General features: G+C 36.9%; 1 pseudogene; it reads right to left on the bottom strand.

Moving 5' to 3' along the window:
* Positions 1-3349: 3349 nt before the first annotated feature.
* Positions 3350-24069, bottom strand: LOC107046488 (annotated as a pseudogene).
* Between the last annotated feature and the right edge of the window lie 229 nt (positions 24070-24298).

Genomic DNA, 24298 nt, shown 5'->3' with positions numbered 1-24298 from the left:
GAACGGTAGCAAATTTTTTTCTTGAGGGGTCAAAAACGCTTAAGGGTCAAACAGGGAAGTAATCGGAAGGACCAACAGTTGTTGAGGGTCAAGTAAAAAAAATCACTACGACTTGTAAGCATATTTCGAGTAAGAAGTCTTAAATTAAGAACCGTTGGGTTCTCGAGGGGGTACCAAGATGAAACATGGNTGTAACCATATTTCGAGTAAGAAGTCTTAAATTAAGAACCGTTGGGTTCTCGAGGGGGTACCAAGATGAAACATGGGAATCTCCAGTTGATAAGAATATTAGAGCGACTCTTAGTATATTATGAAGTATTTAAAATAGTATGGAAAATATTGAGGCTCAACCCTTTTTGCTCCTTACGTAGAGGTAAAACCTCGTGTTTCGAGGTTTTGGCTTTTAAATGTTCCTTGCACCACGATTTGCATTCCACTTGAACTGTTTCTTTTCAATGTTCGTTAGATTCCATAGAATGAAACTACTTTTCTTTTCTTTTTTTTTTCAATTCAGTCACGAAGCGGTAAAACCGTTTAAGGATATCCAAGTATCTTTTATAGTTTGATACAAACCACAGTATAGATTCAACAATTTTCAATCATCACATTTGTCAATTAAATTGTGTGACAAAAATTTAAAAAAAATCATGGATATTCAGCGTCATTCAAATTATAATTTTGTAGGGAATTATCATTTTTTTAAACATTCCCTTCTTATATATATATATATATATTTTTTTTATTTTTTCTATTTCATTGGTTTTATCGAAGTAATTCTCGATTTGAAACCCCTCCTCTAGCCTGCCTTCCCTCCTTTCTTTTTTCCTCTCATTGTTATCTGCGGTATCATGGCCGTCTTACTCTTAGCTGTGCCCCATTCGAGCTAGGACTGCACGGGAAACCATGTAAAACCCCAGTCGCACAGTCGGCCGATTTGTGCAGTGCCCTAATATATCCATCTGTCACACTGACTAGATGGAGACACTAGGCCGCTACGCCGTACCTACCACCCGCAATTTTTGTGCGAGCGAGGTGTTCCTAAGCGGTCCACCCATCCAAGTACTAACCCAGCTCAACGCTGCTTAGCTTGGATGTCCGCTGGAGCAACACCTCACCCACCTAGCCATTACAGTCGGTTCCCTTCTTATAAATAATTAATTGAAATTGTTTAAACTTTCAGATACCTTATTTTTTTAGGCATGGAATCGATTTCTGGTAAAATTCTGAATATGAATAAATTTTTTGCCTTTCCGAACAAATGATTTTTATCGTGGAAAATTGATTGTTCATAAATTATTTTTAAAAAATGCTCGTAATTTTCAAAAATTTCAATTTTTCAATTGTTTTATGAATTCCTCCAAAAATTACTCTTTCTAATTTTTTTCACATTTTGAAAATATTTTTTGACGGTTCAATATCGAGATTCAAGTTCAGACCTTCACATTTTAAATAATAATATCATTGCAAAATGTCTGGAAACTTCGGGTCAAATGGAGCTAAAATGAAAGCTCTGATATTCGACGACAAAAGTAGAAAAGCATTTCATTGAGTAAAAAATAGCCGAAGCACTTGGACATCCTTAAGTTGCCTACTCCTTCACCTGAGTTTTTGAGGAATATTGCAGAATGTAAGGGAAATAGCCAAATTTTTGCAATAACCTTTTTTGTAACTCGAATGACAATTATGGTACGAGGAGCATTTTGAAGCCACATACCTGGAAAACTATGTTCTACCTCGACGTATGGGGGAAAAATGAGTTGTGCTCAAAATTTTCGTTACTTTTTAGGTATCCTTTAGTCTATACAGACTCGCTCAACGACTATTCTTATCAACCGAGAACTTCCAAATTCCACCTGGGTTCGAAGTTTCACCCTGGCTTAAGGGGATATACACCACTGTTTGACCCTCAGAAACGTTTGACCTTTCATCTTTTTTCGACTAATAAAGTTAAAAAAAAAGTTGCCCAAAATTCGCTCTAAATTCGTTTTTGCTACCGTTTCACTTTGCCCCGCGTTCCACTTTGCCCCGCGTTCCACTTTGCCCCGCCGTTCCACTTTGCCCCACCGTTCCACTTTGCCCCGGTCTCCCCTAAGTATTATTCTTTTGCAAGTTGTCCATTTTATAATGTTTGTACATAAGCCTGGCAATAATTAATCACAGATGGAAATTGCAGATAAAAAATCGTTAAGGAATTCTATTGATCTTTCGCCGGTTCTACTGAGAAATTTCTCAGCTTTCTCACAATTTTTTGTAAGAAAGCTTCAATAGAACAACTGGAGCTTTCTATGCTCCATTTTTAAAGAAAGAATAAATAGAATTTGATCTTTCTATGATACTTATTTCTCTGAGTCTGTTTCTGTAGATTATTTCTTCACATAAATTTTTACCGAGTTGAAAAAATCGTACTGAAGAAGAATTTCAGTAGAACAAATATAGGCAAGTGACAAAAGCATCATTATGTCCTCTTCATTTTTTATCATCTAATCGGGAATAGTCGAATTTTCTCATCACGGAGTTAAGAAAGGTGAACCAATTNTATTTTTTTTTTATGCTTATTTTATATCGCTTCGAGTCTGATGAGACTATATGGCGATTGATCAAGACTTTAAAAATGGTTAGATCTCACCATTCTACCCGGCCAGGAATCGAACCTGGAACCTATCCGTTGTGAGGCAACGGCCTTAACCACTACGCCAGGCCACCGGGCGAGGTGAACCAATGTAAGTTCACGGACGAAAAAATTTAATAGAACCTATCGAATTCGTTAGAAAATTCGATTGAATTTCTATTGAACTGGTCTATTAGTTTTTGGCCAATAAGTCAATAGAATTCAATTTTTCTATATAACTTATCCTATTGAGATATTTTCTATAAAATTTCCTCGGCTCAAAATTTCTAAGTTTTTTCGTTTGATTTTCTTGATGAGAAGAAAAGAAAAATAGAATGAAAAAAAATGTGGACATTTCGAGTCGAGCAAATTTTATAGAAAATATATGAAAAGAGTAAGTTAGATAGAAAAATCGAATTCTGTTGACTTTTTCTATTGAATGTTTTCTATTGAACATGTCAATAGAATCAGCCAAAAACTAATAGAAAGTTTAATGGATATTCAATACAATTTTCTCACGAATTCGATAGGTTTTTCTATTAAATTTTTTCGTGCGTGCTCTCAACTTTCAAAGATTATAATATAGAAGAATAAAACAGCAATCAAATACTTTGAAAATCAATATCTGGTATATTATCGGAAGTCTATTTTAGGGCGAATAATTTTCTGAAGTGGTTGTCGCAAATGTTTTGTCGCGGATGACCCGTTAAAACACCAATTTTTTTCCATACTTCTCGATTATTACTCTTCCGGAAACGGAACACCTACAATCGTATCTGGTTCAAAATGCGTTTGGACTCTATCATTGCTATAATGGTTGTCATCAATATCAACCATTGTGTCAGAGTCCCGAAGCTCTTCTCGTGATCCGCACTTCCCAACTTTTTTCTGTTTTCCAAAAACAATTTTTTCTGTACTACTTCTCACGATTTCTCGTCTGGGAATTGGTATTACATACTTCCCAAACTCGAAAACTTGAAAATCACTACAAAAACATATTGTTCCTGGGCTGTTGCGATGGGGTTTTTTACTCGTGTGGCGTTGGCCTCCGAGCCGCAGGTGAGGACTGGCCAACAGGCCGGAAAAATACTATTTCAAGAACCAAAAACGGTGACTCGAAGACAAGACTAGGAGCTAGTCCGGTAATGACAGATGCAACGAATTCTGCGAGAAATGCATAGACAATTCCGAGTTCGCTGAAATACGTAGGAACCCTGGCGGAAGCGGTTCTCATCTGTTGAATAACCTTGTGTGTCAAATAAATGGAATAAGATATCCTTCCGAATGGTAGGAAGACTGAAAGTGACAGAAATCGTGAAATAACACCTCCATATCCTAATACTGATGAGTAAATCAGCCAGCAGATGCCGAACGCCCAAATATGTCTCGATAAGCCTGCGTAGAAGATCTCCCCAAGGAGCATTCCATTTATAATTTGCACCCTGGAAAATTCTATACGTGAAGAATGAGAAGACAAATGCTAGTGCAGTGAGAGTCCACCCCAACATCACAATCTTCGTACTGAGTGCATCTCTTCTCCCATTTAGTTTGTAACCTAGGTAAATTCCGAGGAGCCAAGGGCCTGCCCTGGTATAGGCTGCGATGTAGAAATTTCGCATCATCTTTTGTATCTTTGCGACACTGTTAGAGAAAATTAGAAAATCAAAAACTTCCTTATAGATGGATTAGTTCTGGGAAGCAAAGTTCATTGATTTCAGAAATTTAAACTCACTCCGTTATTCTAGCAACAATTACTGAAGGATATTTATTCTCTCCTACAATTGCCGCAGGTATAATGACAGAAACTATGATGAAGACAGTTAATATGCTGAGTCCGATGCGTGGTTTCTTTGCTAGAGGGTAGAGTATTAAAGGTGATATCCAAAAAAGCTGCATGTCGACTGCTAGATACCATGTATGATCCAAACATCCCTAGATGATGCATAGTCGATGATTTTTGTTGATTACTATGACTTCGTCGTCACAGAGAAAAAAGTTTTGATTTTTAGGAATCAAAACATTTCACTGATGAGGGACTTGTCATTGATTTTCAGAAATCTATCACCAATTACACGGTTCGACCAAATACGCGAAGGTTCGGTCCGGAGAATGAAACTTGTGCTACTCGATAGATTTTTTGACGCAGAATTCGAATCTGCTTGTTAAAATGCGCTCAAACGTATGGTGACTGGGAAAAAAATGTTAAAGTCGGAAAAATGAGCGAAATCGATCAAGTTCAAAAAATTGAAGTCAATGAATTTCCCTTCTATTGAGCCCAGGAAAACACAGAAGATTCGGGATTCTCAGAAGTGTGGAGTGGAGAAGAGTATATTTGAATAGATTTCCCCGTAATAGGCTGAAAAAATAAAATGAAAAGCGAAAAATGCTGCATTTTGGGTGGTGTTTTTAATCACCGGAATTTGGTGATAGATTTCTAAAAAATAGAGATGGATCCCTTAAAAATCAGTGACATTCCTTAAAAAATTAGAGACAATGTCACTGAAAATTGGTGATAAAATCACTGAATTTCAGGACTTTACTCCCACTGAATTTCACAATCGCGAATCTCAAATATTGGGAATGAATTCCTGAAAATCAGTGACATGTTCCGAAAATCTAAACATCGTTTTTTCTGTGATTGGGCACTAAAATGATTCAAAGAATAAAAAGATTTCTTTTAATTCTTATCAGGAAAGATCAATTTATGAGAGAGTAATAGAATTCATACGCTGTGTAAATGAAAAAATACTCGACTCCCTTTTCTAAAAAAAGTGAACTTATCATGAACTGAACTTATCAGATAAAAAACCAATAAAAAAAACCATCTTGATGGTGTGCTAAAAGTTCTGTATTAAGGGCAATGTCAAATATGAATAGTACATTTTGTCATTAGGACGAAAAACACTACGCCTCCATGAATCCTCGGCTCCCGCCGTGATGACAAAATAGTACATTACATGCCCGAGCCTTGAAAAACAGATCACCGTCCCCCACGTGCAAGATTGCCTTTCGAGCCGAAGGCGAGGATGGCAAGCACGTGGGGGAGGGTGATATGTTTTCCATGGCGAGATGTGTATATTACTTTTCAGGTCCCGTGACACGAAAAAATATTGTTCGTCACACGGCTGGAATAAACTTTTCTAGCTCATATATTGCAGACTCATATTCCCCAAAAAAGTTTTTTTCAGCTCAATGACGAAATGTACTATACGGAATCATCCTAAGCACAATGATCACATAAATATCTTCCCCACGGGAATGTATGTCTCTTTTCAAATTTAAATATTTTCGAAAATATAGAACTTCATAAGATTGTAAAAACGCTGTTGTCAATACACCAATCTCTTGACTTCGATTATTTCTGTTTTATCCTTTTCAGCCTATTGAAAATGAGTGAATCGCATTGACATTGAGTGCACTACGAGGTTAGTGTTAAGGTAGGTCTATCCTTACGGTAAATTCAAAGATTATTGAAAACTGCAAAAAAATTGTAGAAAACTCGATTAGATTCGGAATTCTAATTTTTTTCTCAATTTAATTACCGTTTTGGTTTTTCAAAGAAGAAATGTTTAAACATCAGGATTTAACCCAGTGTCTTATGTGAAAATCAACCTTTCCATTGTCATCAAAGATTAAAATCTGAAGTTTTTTTCATCAGATATGAAAAAATCAAACATTTTTTTGACACCTCATAAAAAATAATTCACCGTTTTGCAAACAAGTTTTATTATTTATTTATAAGAGGGAAATGTTTAAAAAAATATAAATATTTTGCGAAATTTAATTTAGATAATACTGACTGCGTATGAATTTTTTCAAATTTTTTCCATGCAATTTAGATGAAAAATTTAAAAACTGAAAATATCCAAAAGTCCAGCGTAGCCCGGCCGAAGGGTAGAGCTACTTTAAACGAGCCCCGGACTTGAACTGTTAACTTACCATGCGATCCCCAACGTAATTATGAACATAAAGTAAGATTGGCCACCAGTTATTCTTGCAAAGTTCTTTTTCTGAATTCATGTTGGATTCCCATAATGCTCCTGAACCCATTCGTGGAAGGAGGTAGATTGATAACACTATCATTGCGGCAAACGCAGGCGTTAATCTAAAAGTAAAATTATCAGAACATCTCTAAAGGAATTATTTTTCAAGTCTAAAGTAATAATTTGGTAAGTCTATCTACACTGTTAGAAAAAAAATGAAATTTCATGGACAGTGGACTACTGATACTGTGACAGTGACACTGAACGCGATTTAGGGGAAAACAAATCATGAAATTTCAGGTTTCACTGAAAATTCAGTAAAATTCTATAATTTTAAGCAGCATACACTGAGAAAAAAAAATTATTTTTGCCAAATATCTATTTACTTGCGAGAAGTATTCGTTTTGTCAATACCGTATTTCTCTAGTCGAGTGATCCCTACACGAAGAGAAATATTCAATAAAAATGATGTAACTTTTCCGTAATTTCGGAGCGAAATGTGGTTGTAGGAAATTTTACGGAACTATCAACTAATTTTTATCTAAAATCATGGAATTTTTTTAGAGCGTTCCGTAATTTTTATCTGAATCTCCTGTGAAAAATCACGATACCGTCACTTAAATTTTCTGAATCGCTTTCGTAATCGGTGAGTGAATTGTGAGTTCCGTAATTTTTACTGAACATTTCTCACCGTGTAGGCAATCCTCATTAGGTTTCAACTATGACAATTATATTGCTCTGGAAGATGATCATGTTAGTTATGCCCTTAGTAAACTTCTTCAATAATTATCAACATTAAAAAATTATGCGAAATTCTTCCCTCTAGAAAATAAGAAATTCAGGAAAAATGAAACGTAGTCATCCTCTAGAGCAATATGACTGTCATAACTGAAATTTAATCAGGCTCACCTGGTGTTAAAATTGTAGTGAGTTTCGGTGAATTTCGGAATGGTCGTGGAGGGGAATCAAATGCAGGTTGAAGGACAGGTTTTAGGAATGAGAACTCCGAAATTGAGCCAAGTCAATTTATTCACTAAAATACTGTGCACGTTGATATTACAAACAAATTAACCGATGAATTTCTCAATTCACGATAACTGTCCTGTTGAATGTCTTTTTCACACGCGTTGAATATTGGTGAAGGTACAGAGATAATTGTCCAATAAACAAACAAAAATAAAGATGATATTCAATGACGACTATTAAATATTTGGAGAAAGTTTCCAAAAGTTGACTCGATGATTGACAAGATAAATTTCCCAGTGATTTTACGATGATATTTTATACAGATGATTTACCCACACTTGATATGTTCGACTGGTGACGAGTAACTAACTGAAATTCGGGAGGCGAATTGATATATCTCTCGGGTGAACTCGGTACTCGGTTAGGGTTTCCGAATACCCCAGGCAACAAGTCGGAAAGGTCCGGAATTCTTCCCGAAATTGGACAGGTTTTTAAACACCTGGGAATGAGTCGATTGGAGAAATACGATTTTTAAAAAATAAATGCTTCTCTCAAGTAAATGAATATTTGGAAAAAATAATCTTTTTTCACAGTATACATATAGACAAGAATTCTTCAATTTATTTGGATTTCCTATCTAATATGAATATTCAATGCCCAATTACATTGAATTTTCCGTGAAATATGAAATTTTATGATTTTTTTGCACCTAAATCGCATTGAGTGTCACGGCCCTGAAAATTCAAGAATATATTTACTGGAATTTTTTGGTTTTCTATTCATTATCGGGGAAACATAGACCTGAAATTTACAGTTCCTTTTGATTTTTCCACGAAATTCTGAATTTTCAATGACAAAATTCCTTGAAATTTTAATGGTAATTACATTCGATAAAAATTTCCAAAAAGTGAGCCGGAAATTTCAGACAAAATTTTTTAATGATGTACCTTATATAACGATGAGTATAGTACATGAACGGATTGAATTGGCGACCTCTTGAAATTTCTTGGAGGAAGAGATACGATGTTAAGAATCCGCTCAGTACGAAAAATGTGTCCACTGCAAATGGCGCTATGAGAATGTATATAAATTCCCAGGACATGATCCACTGAATAAACATTCAAGGAAATGAATTTTGAAACATTAGAAAAATCAGTGCGAATCACATTTGTAATAAAGAAAATTAATTACTGATAATGCCTCGCCAAGGTTCATCGCAGTCTGAGTATTTGGAAGAATGTATTCATGGCCAAGAATTACCCAACACAGGCTGAAGAATCTTATTCCTTGAATTTCTGGTATATTACCTTGTGACGCTGTTGTATCAAATATACGTTAAATATTGGTATAAAATGAGAATTTACAAAATTTGGTAAGGGCACTTTGAGGTTCCACCGTTCGAGTTAATCTGAGAATGATATCACAAACGGTGCAGCCAAGGAGGAAACTGATAAAGATTGTGAGCATCACACTGGAATGGAAAAGTATTAATATAGCAGACAGAAACATTGAAAAACTACAAGAAATAAAACTACCAGAATGCGAAGATTGCTAGCGTCGAAAAATGTGGTCGGTTTGTGGTCTGATTTACCCATAAATGGTGGTTTAAGGATAACCGTGCGAGGAGGAAATGTAGGAGGTGAGGCGGAGGGGTTCCTATTGTTTTCCTGCAGAAAACCAATCGCTGAACAAAAAAATTTTTCCCATTCGGATTCAAAATTCAGGCGATATTAGGGAGTATCTCTGGTTAAAAATTATTTTTGGAGCTAATCAAATTTATTTGTATCTGTTCCACGCATTGAATGGTTTTCAGATTGTTTTTTTTTAATAAATGAAAAAATATTAATCCATGCGAAAAAGTGGCAACATTGTTATGTCCGCCCAGATGTCACTAGGGCAACCAGCGCCAATTTCAAAATTGGCGGAAAGGGTTGGCAGGAACGTTTGCAACTGAAGCCCGGATGGGCAATCCAACGAAGTCCAACAATTATCTCATGAAATCTCTGCTAAATCCTTGACTTGATGATTAATAATTATGAGGAACAGGTTATTTAAAATAAATCCAACACTGAGTGCTTCGGGAGAGCACGTAAACTATTTATTCAATCAACAAAACTTCAAAACTCTAATTATTTGAAAAGGTAAAAGATCTGAACTCTGAAAACTATGTCGTAGAACTGCCTCTAGATATTCAAAAACTGCCCCTCGAAGGGTCTTACTTCCCCTACTCTTTTCCAAAGTTGCGCACGCATCTCCTATGTTCTTNCGAAGTATTATAAGAGAACATAGCGTACCTCAACCAGCTATCCCAGTCTCTCTCTTTATCAATATAATGTTTCAAATACTCTACAAGTACCAAATGACTCCTTTCCAAAGAGCCATTGGTTTGAGGATGGAAAGCAGTTGTCTTCAATTGTTTGATTTTGAATAATTTTGCAAACTGCTTCATCAACTGACTTGTAAAATTAGCACCTTGATCTGTTAGAATGATTTCAGGACATCCATAAATGCAAATAAAATTTTCAGTGAAAGCCTTAGCAATTGTAAGAGCTGTAGTTTCAATTAAAGGAATAGCCAACGAGTATTTTGTTAAGTTATCCTGAATTGTTAATACATATCTATTCCCTGAGCTAGTGATTGGCAAAGGGCCCACAATATCAAGAGCAATTTTCTCAAAAGCCGATTGCGGTGTATCAGTCACAATCATTGGCTGTCTGGTTTTAACCCTCACGAGTTTATTCTTTTGACACGTTACACATTTCTTAATGAAGTTTTGAATTTCTGCTTTCATTTTTTTCCAAAAATACTGTCGTCGAATACGTTCATAAGTCTTTAACACTCCTTTGTGTCCACCTACAGCTGATTCATGCATTTCTCTAATTATTTTCTCTCTTTGATCAATTTCAGGAATTTCGATTTGATTGAGACACAGAGTAATATGATAACCAGGTGCAAAAGTTTTTTCCAAGTGCATTTTTATACTTCCCCAAGGAAGTCCATCAAGTCCGCCTCCAGTTCTCGAAATTCGTACAGTTTTTACCGCAAAATAATCCATTGTTTCTTTCAATTTCGTAATTCCCAATAGTACATTTTTCAATTGGATTTTATCCTCTACATTATCTTTAACCACAATCAAGAATATATGGAAAGTACCATATTTAAAAACAATTACATCTCCAATTTCCGGTCGATCCTTAGGTAATTCATCTTCGTTAATTAATTTTTTCTCAATCAATTCTTGATAAACTCGCGTTTTCATTTTAAAATCGGCGGATACAAAATGCGCAATATTATCTTTCTTCATGAATACACCGTCTCTAGTTTCCGAGAAAACATCTAAAATCACCCTTTTCTTTCGTTTTCGTCCCTCAGGTACCGTCTCTACAGGTCTATTATCGTCATTGTCAGATGAACTGTAATTATCTTCACCTTCTGATAAGGGACTTGGGAATGCATCATCTTCGAATGGATCAATAAATTCATTATCAATGCTATTATCAGTTGAGTCTGGTTCAGAGTTCGTATGAAAAATAGAACAATTATCACATGGGAGACCATTGCTGCTGGTAGGGCTTTTTAATTCTTGTGAGTCTATTTGTTTATTTTCACTTCCTTCAGATGACTTGAGGGTTAGTATTTTTACTTGTTTATTTATCATTTCTTGTAAATCTGTTCTATCTAACGAGGACGTCCTCTTGAGCATCTCATGCATGGAGCCTTCACTCCACACGATTTCCGGGCCCGGTACAATATCAATATCAATATCAATAAATCGGTCATCGGTTCTATGAACCGGCCTGGAACAGGTACCAGGTAAGACGGGAATTTTACTTCCCTCTTCAGGAGTCACGGGGCTCAACTTTTCCAAAGAATTACTTCCTTGTGCACAGAGTACTGTGGCGGTTCCGACACATTTTTCCAACTCCACACAAGGCCGTACATTCACAGGGGAAGCTTCGTTCTCCTTTGCGCCAGTTCGCGCGGTTTGCTGCTGAGGCAAAATTTGTTCGATGCTCTTCCTATCATCCCTAATCTTCAAATTACTCAACATCGTTCGTTGAGTCATATTTTCCTCATCATCAAATTCGTTCAAGTCATCCTTCAGAAGGTTTTCATTTGAGTCATTACATCGGATGCTCTGTGTAAACTTGATACCTGCTGGTTCTAATTCAATCATATCAACAGGATTCCGTGACAGGGCATCTGCATTTGCATTTAATCGCCCTGGTTTATAAACAACATCATACTCATATTCTCTCAATTTTAATATCCAGCGCAATAGTTTCGATGTGGGATCTTTAATTCTATGTGCCCATAACAAAGGCCTGTGATCAGTGACCAATGTAAATTTCCTACCATACAAATATGGTCGAAAATGATGCACAGCGAATACTATAGCAAATAACTCTTTTTCAATGACAGACCAACTGATTTGGGAACCCCTCAATAATTTTGATGCATATGAAATTGGAAGATCCTGGCCTATTACCCCTTGACTCAATACAGCTCCGAGAGCATAGAATGAGGCATCCGTTGTCACAATAAAAATACGAGTAAAATCAGGGAATTGAAGTATCGGCTCGATACATAATTTTTCTCTAAGGATTTCGAATGCATTTTGTTGTTCCTTTTCCCATAAAAATTTCTCATTTTTCTTCAATAATTGAGTAAGAGGACGGGCAATTTTCGCTAAATTTGGGATAAATCTACGGTAATAACCCACTAATCCCAGAAATTCTTTGATATTTTTGGGATTTTTGGGAACGGGAAATTCTTGGACTGATCTTAATTTCACAGGATCTGGTTGTACACCCTTTTCACTAACAACATGTCCTAGATATGTAACGCTCTTTTGTAAAAATTGACATTTGTCAGGCTGTAAAGTTAATCCTGCTGTTCGAAGTCTACCGAGTAATTTCATGAGTTTCTTCTCATGTTCTTGAAGGGAGGAAGCATAAACAACAATATCGTCAAGATAAACGAATAACTCGACACCTTGTAAACCTGAAAGAACCTGATCCATCAACCTTTGGAAGGTTGCTGGAGCGTTCTTCAGCCCGAAAGGCATTCTAGTATAATGATAATGTCCGTTGGGGGTTGTAAAAGCTGTTTTGATTTTATCATCATTATCCATGGGAATTTGGTGGAAGCCAGAAGCAAGATCTAGAACCGAAAAGTATTTGGCACCACCGAGTTGATCCAATATATCTGTAATATTTGGAAGAGGGTAAGCATCTCCAGTAGTTTTCTGATTTAATTGGCGAAAATCTATTACCATGCGCCATCTCTTATTACCTTTCGAGTCCGGTTTTTTGGGAACAATCCAAACTGGTGAATTGTAAGGAGAATGGGATGGTTCAATAATGTTATTCGCAAGTAAATCTTTGATTTGTTTTTGAATTTCCTCTTTATGTACTGGAGGATATCGATATTGTTTAGTCGAAATTGGAATGTTATCTTGAGTTGGAATTTTATGTGTAACAACGTTCGTCCCCTTCAAACGATCACCCGGTAGATGGACCTGATATGGGAATTTAGAAATTACCCTAATTACACTTCCTCTTTCTTCATCGTTTAACCCATCCAAATGAAGAATATCTGTGATTTTATTGATTCGATCCGACAGGAGCTCTTCATCATTAGTTTTAGACTCCTGAATTTTACTTTTACTTGATTGTCGCGACAATAATTCTACCTCTTCAATGAACTGGGGTGCAATTTCGACTTCTCTCTCCTCGTCATTAGAATTAATTGCCAAAATCCATGCGATGCCATTATCAACCTTCACAAGAGCCTCACCTGCATAAACGTTCGCGCCCAGATTCAATCGCGGTAAATATCCCTCACTGATGTCATTATTAATTACCCTGATACCGATTTTCTTTCTACTTCTTCCAGGAATCTTGAAAGTTTGATTTTCGAAGGGAATATTTATGTTTTTCTCACGAATTTTCAAGCAATTTTCTGTGAAACAAAGCGTTGCTTGTTTGTCTCGTAAAAATTTTGAACCGAGAATCCCATCGTATCTTAGTGGAAAATCGTGCCTAACCACTTGGAATTCGCATGAAAAAGAAGGAAACTCGATATTGACTTCCCCAAGAGTTGTTTCTGATCCCGATGTAATTCCTGACAGAATAAATTTCAGAATAAATTTTCGTTTATACTACTCCCCGGTGATAGACAATTTTCTTTAATGAGATTAACGTCAGCGCCGGAATCGATCAGTAGTCACATTTTCATGTTTCGTAAATCATTACTGTTCAACACGACACATGGAGGAATAATGCGTTTGGATTCACTAATATTAACCGACGCTTGTTCTGGTTTCACTTCTTGTGTCGATGATTGAACGTCTGTGTTTTGAGTATTTTCTTTCTTTTCAGTTTTGAAATTCGAGGCTCTGGAATTTGAATTTCCCTGAGAATTCTGAGTTCTACGACGACAATCGCGATAAATGTGTCCAATGCGTCTGCAGAATGAACAATAACCCGGTTTGAATTTGCTTCTACAATCTCTCTGTGAATGTCCAGGTTTCCCGCAAGCAAAGCAAATCAGAGATCTACGATCAAATTGTCTGAAATTTTGATTTGAATTCCCATTATTAGAACGAACATTCGTGTGTTTGACATTCGCAAAATTTTTATTTTTGCTCCTAGAATCAGAATCAACTTCCATTATTTCATCATCATCCTCCTCATTTGATTTATTGAATAGTTTTGCCCTTTGCTCGACTTCTTTTTCCATTTCCATGGCGAATTCTAATGCTTGCATTAAAGTGGAAGGTCTACTACTCGCGACGCGTAAACTCAACTCCCCTCTGAGACCCCTCACGAAACTGTCACGCGCCCCTTCTTGAATACTCCTCAACAATCCCATGTTCCCTCCGTTAGGATATTTCTCATTAATTAATTCTTGCGCCCCACGTACAATTTCATTGATTCTATTCACAAAATCCATGATACTCTCCTTTGGTTTTTGAAAGATATTAGCTAGAAGAGCTTGCCATTGTGAAAGAGTTCGATGAGGTACGAGTCCTCGTTTTAAATTTGTCAACATCTCTGCAAGAGATGAGCCAGGCTGATTGGAGATGTAAGGGCTTGCTTTACCTCGAATTCGTCCCTTAATAAACTGAGTTAAGTAATTTATTTGGAGTGGATTAGTGCAACGAATGGCTTCCTCGCAAAGTTCAATGAAATTCATCACTGGCATATTTTCCCCATCAAATTTTGGAATCATGTCTTTTATGTCTTTAATTGGCAAATAAGAATTCCCATTATTCCCTATTATTTGCTGATGAACATTTTGATTAACGTGACAAGTGTTAAAAGCATTAATAACCGGTGGGTTTTGTCCCATGAAATTTCCATTGACACCGATGTCACTTCCCGATGCCGTATCACTTCCATTGCCCGTGTTATTTATCATTTCCCCAGAATTTAAATTAGAGACTGATGGAGACTTTTCTAATGCACCTGGTTGTACAGAATTGATTCGTGTAATTATTTCATTGCTCTGATCGTCATTTTGTGAAACTAATTCAATACGTCTATCATCACTCGGCATAATTGTTACATTATTACCCTGATCACTTTCAGTACTCTCCTCTACTTCCCACGCACTCGTTGAAAATGACATGTTTTTTTTTTATTTTTATAAACTGTCAATCAAATATTCTATCCATAATGAACTGTTAATTTAACTATTTATATCTATTCTAACTATTCATGTTCTCTCGATTTTCAATAAAAACCTATTGTGCTCTCTCCGTTGGGTGGACGCGGCCGCGGCCGTCTTTTTCTCAAGATACCTTTGAAAAGAAAGCTGGTGCAAAATTGGTTATTTTTACTTATTCAAAATTACTAACGAAATTCCCATTTTAATTTCAAAAAAAAAAATGATATTAATCAATTTGAATCTTCATAGTAGATATTCTTTTCACTGATTTACAAGCAAATGAATGAAAATATTAATTGAATGGAAAATGAATAAATTTTGAGAATTCTAATTTCCTTCCGAAATCAATTATTGCACAAACTATCTTGAACCCAGTAAAACCGCGGAAAACCTGAGTAGATACCTTGGTGTCCTATCCCCAAAACCAATATTTACTTATTTCTAGACTTACAAATTTCCTTAAACTGCTATTAAACTCTGTAATCCGACTGAGGTCACTGTCACTTATAGATTTCACTTAATTGCCCTTTATTTTATTTCACAATCACTGCACTTTAACTCAATTCTCCTAGTCCTCGAAAATGGGATGATGGGATGACAGGATGACACCAGGCTGCTCCAAGACCCTCTGCTCGTCCTCTCGTTCCGTATAAAGTGTCCAGTAGTCTCGTTGAAGTATATATATATCCATTTATATATATGTATATATATATATATATATTTTTTTTTTTAATGAAAATAGAAAATTTGCAAAATTTTCAAACGGGACCCATTGAATGTTGCGAATCCCACCGCTGTCACCAGTTGTTATGTCCGCCCAGATGTCACTAGGGCAACCAGCGCCAATTTCAAAATTGGCGGAAAGGGTTGGCAGGAACGTTTGCAACTGAAGCCCGGATGGGCAATCCAACGAAGTCCAACAATTATCTCATGAAATCTCTGCTAAATCCTTGACTTGATGATTAATAATTATGAGGAACAGGTTATTTAAAATAAATCCAACACTGAGTGCTTCGGGAGAGCACGTAAACTATTTATTCAATCAACAAAACTTCAAAACTCTAATTATTTGAAAAGGTAAAAGATCTGAACTCTGAAAACTATGTCGTAGAACTGCCTCTAGATATTCAAAAACTGCCCCTCGAAGGGTCTTACTTCCCCTACTCTTTTCCAAAGTTGCGCACGCATCTCCTATGTTCTTACATGCTAATAGAAACTGAAGGGAGAAAGCTAGGCGACGTTGCGATGCAGTCAACGTTGCCTAGTCTCTCAACTTTGGGACACACGTGTTCCAGGAGAAAATGACGTTTCTCACAAGGAAACAAAGGACACAAAAGGAGGTCTGTTCATGATTAGTCATGGACCCTCTTGGAAAGCAGACGCATAAAATTTTACGATGTTTATGGCGACTCGAGAAAAATCAACAGAAACCCGATATTATTTCAGAGTGTTTATTCCTATGTTTATTTCAACGGTCTATATTTTCCTTTTCTTCCAATGGACCTCTATATTCGAAAATTGAAATAATGCATCGTTCTTCTCCGGAAAACACGTGCCCCAAATACGCAGTATAAAATAAAAGAAGGATAAAATAATTATTTAAATTCAATTATTCTGATCAGACTAATATTTAAATTGCCCGCCAGGTGTGCATAACGCCACCTAGTTACGAAGGGCCAGCGACATAACAACATCGTCGGTAGTTTTTTTTTCACCAGGAGCTGGTGCCACTGGCTCGAGGGAGCTCCAATCACAACGCTTCATCGCTCTCTCTCTCAAGAGACGTTCAAATTGACCGTGCGACCCCCACGCGATCGGTACTTGGGACGTTGCTGCTCGTTTGGGCTGCGTGCGCAGAAATGTCATTTTTCGGTACTTTTTTCGCTATTATTAATAAACAATGCTCCTAGTCGCCAATCTTTTTCACTCAAAAAATCATTGATCACATGTTCTAAATGTGTCTGAAGTTTCATGACTTTGGCTGCATTTTTTCCTTGGGTTTTACAGTTTTTTTGGTGATTTCCGTAAGATCACAGGTTAAATGACCACTTTTTCAAAAATTCATAATAAATTAACAATGCTCCCCAGCAGTCTGAAACTTTACACACGCCTTTTCCATCATTTAAAAAATACGTAAAAAAAAAGAAAAAAATGGCTGCTTTTTTTCCAACCCTCCCAGCTCGCCCGATTATCCTTTAAGAACTAAAAGCAGGGATGGCCATCAATATTATATTTCTTCAATATTAAAAGATTTTGCGGCTTACATTGATAGATATTTAAATATACTCATCAAAATTCAAAAATAATATAATATTAATAATTTAAATTCTCGATTGATGATGAATTAAATATTTGACAATTAGAAGTGTAGACTTTCCATTAAGTGAATATTGCACTTCTGACTCATTCCACTCTGCTTTCTCCTATTCATTAATATTATAAATTATTTGTCTCCTTTCTACTACAATAACAAGCTTAGGCTAAGTTATATTTGGCGGCTAAGTCCCGACCATCTTGGTCGGTTTTTAAACTAATGCATATTTATAATTACTCGGTCTGCCTCGTAGGATCGACCAAATACCGACCAAAATGCAGTCACTGTTCGACCAATTCTTCTAAGTTCAATATAGGCTTAGAAGGATTTGGAATCGTGGGACTTTAAGAAAAATTGTTTTCCAGTTTCTCTAATATTGGGTTGAAACCAATCAAATAAAACATTGCACTAAGTCAAATACCGACCAATTGAAGAAGGAACGCTCCAAACTAAGTGGATTTTTGAGATGAGACGATTTCTTTAAAGTGAAGTCTCGTCCGGTCAAATCACTGAGTTGACCTAAGACCAAATTTTTCGACTCAGGTCCACACTCTGGGACTTGTTAAAATTTACGTTGTAATAATTTCTCCAGTTTCAAATGGTGCAGAATCGACTGGGGAACACACCACATTTCTAACACCAATGCCAAAGGGCAGATAACTCAATGTCATATTTATGACTTTCTGCAACATCATGGCTACGTGTTCAGCATCGCAGGCGCAGGTAAACAAATCGATAATGTTGATGATAGTGGAATCGATAAATTCGGAATCTTCGTAGATATTGAATACATACAGTGGCGTCCACGAATGAATTCGGGTCCTTTCTGAACTTCGACGGCCATACACTCGTCATAAACACCAAAGTCCTTCAAGTTACCCACCAAAATTCCCGAAGGAATTTTAGATGAGAAATCCATCACTAAAGTAGGATAATTGCGGAGATTATATGGGGTATCTCAAAACTCAAGGGAAACACTACAAAAAGTGCCCAAAGGTACTGAAATTCAGTATCTTTTGAGTACGGAAAAAACGGGACAAACACGGAGAGAAATTTTTTAGAAAAATTCTAGTGCTAGGACGAGAAAAGAGGCGCAAAGTGACGGTCAAGAAAAAATTCCAGTGCTGGCACAAGAAATTTTATTGGGGAAAACGTGAATTTTTCTCCGTATTTCTGTGAAAATGTCACAGAAATCCCCAGAAATTTTATAACAGCACTAGAATTTTTCACAGCCGGTGGATTGTGATTTTTTCCAGTACTCGTGCTAGGATTTTTCTAGAAAATTTCTCTCCGTGAAAGGTACTGAAATTCAGTAGCCACTTTTTGTAGTGAATATGTAGAAGTAGTGCGAGAGGGTTATTTGGAGACAAAAAGTCCAATAAAATTTTCGACTCCACCGTTTTCTTAGAGAGTTACTAATTAACAAAGCGCAGGGAATTAAACATTTTTCCCCAATAAAGAAATAATGTCATTCCACTTCAAATATTTCCCTTGAGTTTTGGAATACCCAACATTTTAGTGATATGATATTAATTTTCCAACAAAAATTTTTCGCTCACTTTTCAATGCCCATGTCTCAAATTGCGATAACCCAGCGACAAATAATGCCAATAGGGCATCGCACTGAGTATTATTTTCTATTCCACGTCTAATTGATCTAGCTGATGACACGTCCTTTGCATTCATTCGGAGAATATTTTCCGGCTGCAGTTGGCAAATTACATCGATCACTCGGAAAGACGTGTTCACTCCACGTATCAATTGTGACTCATCGAAGGTCAACAAATCAACATTACTCCTGTCATACTCGTTGTGTATTTGACAGGTAATTGTAGATAGATACAGAATTCTAAACACAATAAACCATGATAATTCCCGAATTTTTTATTTCATTTTCTTCTGAAATGCAACTGTTTACACTTCAAACGATTGGCTCTATATGTGTAATACTGCACTACTGAGCAGAATTCAGATATTGTAAGCTTCCGGCCGGGAGTAGTTATAACGTACTGGGTTTATCTTGATTTTCTCTGTCTCTCTATGCCGCTATTGTTTACTATGTGATACTTCGACTGGCAATCGGGAGCCGATTCGTCATAGCAGTCAATGCTTTCGTCATATTCCACCGTAATAGGATTTTTTCGCAATAACATAATTGTGGAGTTGGCGTCCGAGACGAAGGCGAGAATTGGCCCACCAGACGACTAACCCGTCAATACCCGCACTATGACTTTCTCTTGCAAAAATTTTTAGGGTGTAGGGAACATGGCCAAAACATTAAAATTTTGGATTGAATCTTTTTGATTGCCTCAAGAAACTGTCCTTCTTTCCTGTGTAGTCAATAAAAACCATTTAGCATGTTTCAATAAATTATAAAGAAATATTTTATCGAGCTCCGACGTGGAGCGCGTGAGATTCTCTGGCGGCGCGAGTAAAGTCGATCGTGTGGTTCGCTCGCATGACGCGCTTCCGTGAAGCATTCGGTGATATTCGGCAACTAAACCAGTCCTATGGATAGCTTGGACCTTTCTGTCTAACTACACGGAGAAAAAAATTCCAGAAAAATTTGTAAGATCATTAAATTTTCAAATTTGATATTAAAAGAAGGAAATAGGAATTTAAACCCAAAGAAAAATATAGAGAATTAAATTATCGGTAAAAGAAGAGAATAATATCTGGAAAGAAATAAGGAATAAATTTGGAATTGAGATCATTCTATCAACAGAATGGTCCATGGTCAAGGTAATAAAAAGTTTTTATTACCTAATTTGAAGGTAATTTTTCATATACAGGATTAGCGGATTCGCCCAATGCGAAATTGTTTAGAGTGAAAACAATTATGAGATGGTAACTCTCACTCGATTTTCTTTCCAAGGTTTCGTTCCAGGCAGTAACGTTACCGGACTTTCGTTCCCGAGTTTCGTTCCTGCCAGTAACGTTACAGTTTCGTTTCCTACCTGAGTAGAGGAACGAAACTGAAATGGTAACGCGTTCCAATACCCTGATAAAAACGACGATGGCCCAGGGCTCTCTCTCTGCTCTCTCGACTGGCCAGGAGATAAGTAGTAGTCTTTCATTTTTATTTTGGGTACCCAGGTATTTTGACAAAACGTAATTTGTTCATTGATATAATTATTATTGTCTGCTCTTGTTGCAACCTTTAACTTTCAAGAGCAATTATTGATCAATTTATTTGAAATTAAGACTACTTAAGAACGGAACGCATAACGCATATTAAAAAATCCTCGAGGTATTATAAATTTTGAGTGTGTTGTAAAGTGTGACAAGGGAAACTGAGACTTACCTGATATTAAATAATAAGTTTAATCGACATTAGAACTGAGGAGAATTTTGGATGCTATATGAGTGAAATCGATTGACTTTGTCGCGAAAATACGAGATGTTGGGTGATAAATTTTGTTGAATAAATGTTTTTCTTTGATGATTGAAAATTTAAATCTGAATACAAACGTTCCCAACATGATTCTTAAGGCTTTGGTTTATTTATTGAAGTTAGTATCATTGATGGTTATGGGATACCCGATTTCGACGGTTTTTTGAACCATTAATTTTTCACTTAATATTATTTTTAAAATATATATTTTTTTAATGTAAATTATTGGCATTTGATAAACGGAGAACTCGGATAATGAATAAGTAACAGTCATGATTCGTATCATCTTTATTATGTTCAAAGTATTTATGCTGATAATTTGCATTTATATTTGTGATATTGTCGAACGAAATATTTTTATCGACGATATTTTTTTGTTTAGATCGGTCATAATTCTATTAGTAATCATTTTAATGATTAACTTTATCAACGTTTTGCGTATGCTACTAGATTAAAGTCTGATCTATTCATATTCACGATCACAAATAACGTCTTGATGAATAACAAAAAAATTATTATAAATTGCTGTGGAATTTCTTAAAAATTTTCCAGCGGATTTTCATAATTAATTCAGTAATTGACGATTTTGACGTAGCGTAAATTCACACCAAGGTTACAGGCGACTGGTTCTACTAGTAATCATCACGTTGTTCAATTATCCAGGCGTTTCATGGACAAACAAATTATACGAAACTTGAGTTGGGGAGTAACACACTAAAATCGTGGTCTCACCTGAGTTTCTGTCGAGCATGTATTGCATTTGCACAGGCATTTCTCGAGACTATACAAACGAGGACATTTGTATTTTATACATAAAAATATTACCAGAATATGACAAAAGATATTACCAACGTTACTTTTAAACTTTCACTTGATTATCAAATTTTAGTCGCCAAAATCGTGGAAACACTGGAAAAAAAATGCTCTTTCGATGAGATTTGCGTGAAAAACCGAGAGCCCAAATGCAGTTTGAGCTTGGAGGGTTTTGCATGAAGGATTCGTTGTTCCTTAAAATTTCGGCCGAGAGGATAGGGTACGGATATTTTTCGGCTGCAAGTGGCAGCGGGAAACCGAAATCACGTCAAACGTTAAAATTCATCGGCTATTTACTCAAGCCTCTCTGTAAATAGGCAAGTTTGTCAAGTTTTGCAGAAAAATTCCTCGTGCTGCACAATCGGGATTTTTATTTTTGCTTCCGGATGGAAGCATGGTATTCGTCGGATTTTGACATTCTCTAATTTTGCCTGGAAATGATGTAGAATGGTATGAAACGTGAAGCAATTATGTTTTTAGAAAATGTCTCTATGTCCGGGTCTGATAGTTCGGTTTTTGGATTACCACATTTTAGAAAATATAACATTAATACGGGAAATCCATTGATATGGACGTGAAATTTTCACCCATACTAGGTATTATTAAGCTCAAATTAGATGCGTAATTTCATCCCGATCGGTCCAGTAGTTCCAGAGATATTCAACGTTTTGTATAAAACTATATTGGTCAATATCTCAAAAACTACTTGATTGATTTCATTTTTTTTTTTCAAAATACTCATCTCGATGTCTTCTATCTAGGTCAATCAAAATATATGTACCCATTTATACAAAGTTTTGGAGTTATTGCCGATTTCACTTTTTTCCCCTAAATACCTTGTATGCGCTATAACTCAAAGGAAAATCGAGATGGGAAAGCAGAACTCAATAACCCAAAATGATAATCGTTGTTTATTTACGTTGAGGCTCCATTAGGCTGAAGTTGTTGAATTTACTCCGATAATTTAAATTTTAATTTATTCATCTCTTCGGTGTTACAAATTTTTTTGTGGGATACTCGGGAATGTTGGACGGGTTGATGAAATTATAACACGCGTTATAACAGTAGAAATCGAATGGAATTTATTCACAGCGAATGTGTCGATGTTTACACCTTGACAGCTATGACGAATCTGTCTCTCGCGACGATATAGGCAATTAGATCATCCGATCGAGGGTGCCCGAAATATGACGAATCGTCACGAGGTGACGTAGTCAGGTATTCAGCTGCTAAGCCGGTGCGAATACAATATAGTGAAATAATTCGAACGATAAATAAATAGCTTCGCTACAATACTCCCCTTCTGTGTCGGAAAAAAAAGAGGGAGTTAGCTATGTACAATATATACAATATAGGCAGTGTATACGCGTTAAAATGGCACTAAAAACGGTATACGTGATTTGAAAAGAAAATTGAATATTGAGTGAGTTTATTGACTGAACCTGACGCGTTTTCGTACTGGTCGAGGAGTTGAGTCCAAAGATGATCTTGCGTCACTCGATGGAGCCCAAGATGATGATCTGCGTCTAGATGGTCCAGGTTGCGGTGAGGCATCTGGTGTCGTACCCGGGGTCGATTGTTCTGACGGCGGTAATAGAGTGTCGTCTGGATCGTTGTCGTCATCCGGTAAGTCAGCGTCGGCGACTTCGTCTTCGGCAATGGAAAATACTGGCTTCAGACGGNCCCAAGATGATGATCTGCGTCTAGATGGTCCAGGTTGCGGTGAGGTATCTGGTGTCGTACCAGGGGTCGATTGTTCTGACGACGGTAATAGAGTGTCGTCTGAATCGTTGTCGTCATCCGGTAAGTCAGCGTCGGCTGCTTCGTCTTCTGCAATGGAAAATACTGGCTTCAGACGGTCAATGGATACGACAGTTTCTTGACCATTGATCCAGACGACGAAATGCTTCTCGTGTCGCGATATGACGCGATGTGGTCCTTTGTACGGTGGCGTAAATGCATGATGAGCAGCATCTAAATGAACAAAAACGTGCGAACATGAGGCGAGTTCTTTAAATACGAATACCTTACGTTGGCCGTGTCGTGTGCCGGGAACTGGAGCGAGCTCAGCGAAGTGGTTTCTGAGTCTGTCGGCAATCGTTACTGCCGGTAGGCCATTGTTCGGAGCAGGAGCGAGAAATTCTCCTGGTAATCGAAGTGGCTCTCCAAATACGATATCGGCAGATGTGGCGTTAAGATCGTCTTTCCACGCTGAACGAATTCCAAAAAGCACGGTGGGGAGGGTATCTACCCAATGAGGACTCGTGACACCGTATTGCTGCTTTAATTTGGCGATGTAGACGTTCCACCATGCCATTAGCTTACGGGTGAAACGCCGTCGTGCGAATATGTCTGCTGCCTGTACGTCGAGCGAGAGCGTTGAAGAGTTAGCTCTCGAATTGTGTCCCTTGATCTGTCGTGATCCGAAGCGGAACGCCATAACGACAAATCCAGTTTGCGTAGAGCACACCGGCAACAATCTCAGCGGTAATGTCGGAAATCGGGAATGCTTCCGGGAAATGTGAAAATCTGTCGATTATTGTCAG

Source organism: Diachasma alloeum, unplaced genomic scaffold (assembly GCF_001412515.2).
Source record: "Diachasma alloeum isolate Michigan unplaced genomic scaffold, Dall2.0 Dall_scaffold_01437, whole genome shotgun sequence".
NCBI classification, from domain to species: Eukaryota; Metazoa; Arthropoda; class Insecta; order Hymenoptera; family Braconidae; genus Diachasma; species Diachasma alloeum.
The sequence above is the reverse complement of the archived record's forward strand: the minus strand, read 5'-3'. Positions and strand labels throughout refer to the sequence as shown.